This window comes from Rhagoletis pomonella, unplaced genomic scaffold, assembly GCF_013731165.1.
Source record: "Rhagoletis pomonella isolate Grant_MI unplaced genomic scaffold, Rhpom_1.0 Rhpom_scaffold_00006, whole genome shotgun sequence".
NCBI lineage: Eukaryota > Metazoa > Arthropoda > Insecta > Diptera > Tephritidae > Rhagoletis > Rhagoletis pomonella.
In genome coordinates, this window is record NW_023458560.1 from 7538678 (window position 1) to 7539865 (window position 1188).

The 1188-nt window shown below is 29.4% G+C and overlaps 1 long non-coding RNA gene across 1 annotated transcript; it reads left to right on the plus strand.

The window, feature by feature from the left end:
- The first annotated feature begins 118 nt into the window (after nt 1–118).
- LOC118741614 lies at nt 119–546 on the plus strand. The gene is made up of 3 exons (XR_004993300.1): nt 119–157; nt 329–412; nt 505–546. It is a non-coding gene; the product is annotated as an uncharacterized LOC118741614 (long non-coding RNA).
- The last annotated feature ends 642 nt before the right edge of the window (nt 547–1188 follow it).

Consider the following 1188-nt stretch of genomic DNA (forward strand, 5'->3'; position numbering starts at 1 on the left):
AAGGACGATCTACCACTTTCTTTTATAATTAAACTTCTTGTAAGTAGCTACTACATATGTAATTCAAAAATACAAATTAATTTAACGAGTTTTGTAATTCTTTCACAGGCTGCGCGGAGTAACACTAAAGGATTTAAACGTTTAATTCCCCTATCTCGTAAGTTTATAGTTATTTATTTTTTTAATTTGCTAGTTTATTAGGTCTTTGCAGTTATTGAACTTAATGTTTTATTGATAATATGGCTTCTCAATTAACAAGGCGTGCGAAATCCGAAGCCTTATCCATACTAGCGTCAATAAATGATTCATTAAAAAAAAATTATTACAGATGAGGTATCAAAACTTTTCTCGTGGAAGGGAACTGGTACCAAAAGCAGCGCTATTGGTTAGGCAACGACTGCGGCAATAAGAAGTACGGATCATAATATTATTTATTACCACTTTTTACTTAATTAAATTTTCCGGTTTCCAATGGAGTTTTAATCTTTCACTTTATTTTCTTAGGTGCTTTTCGTCAAAAATTTAACTCCCACGAAGAAGTTTTTATTTCCGTTTCAAAGAAGCACTTCCAATATGCACACGACCGGCAAAAAAAATTGGCAGCCTATCGGCAAAAAAGATAAAAAATAAATTCAGCAACTTTATAATATATATTAAACCCCTCTTATTTAATTGTTATTTTGTTAATAGATAGTTTGTTAATATTTATTTATCTGAAAATATCTTTACATATACAGTACCGGGAAAAAATATTGGCACAGAGAATTTTTCGTCATGAATGCAAAGTTTTTTATTCTGATTTCTTCTCTAATTGTTTTTTATAAAAATATAGTTAGTATGAAGTTCTACTTTCAAATCAGATTTTTTAGAAAAATTTTAAGTATGCAGTTTTATAGCCCATTTAATTTTAGTATAATAAAGTGCACGCTTGAATAGCTAGAAAACCTCTTTGTTTTTTGACAATTTCTTATGCGCAGTTTCTTCCATACAAAAAAAAAATGTCGCACATAATTTGCATGGAAGAAACTGCGTGAAAAAATTTCCAAAAATCAACGCGGTTTTCTGGCAACTTCAAGCTTGCACTATGTTATACTAAAATATACTAACTATATTAAAAAAAAATAATGTGCGAAAAGAAATCCAAGTAAAAAACTTTGCATACATTGCGAAAAATTCTCTGTGCCAATA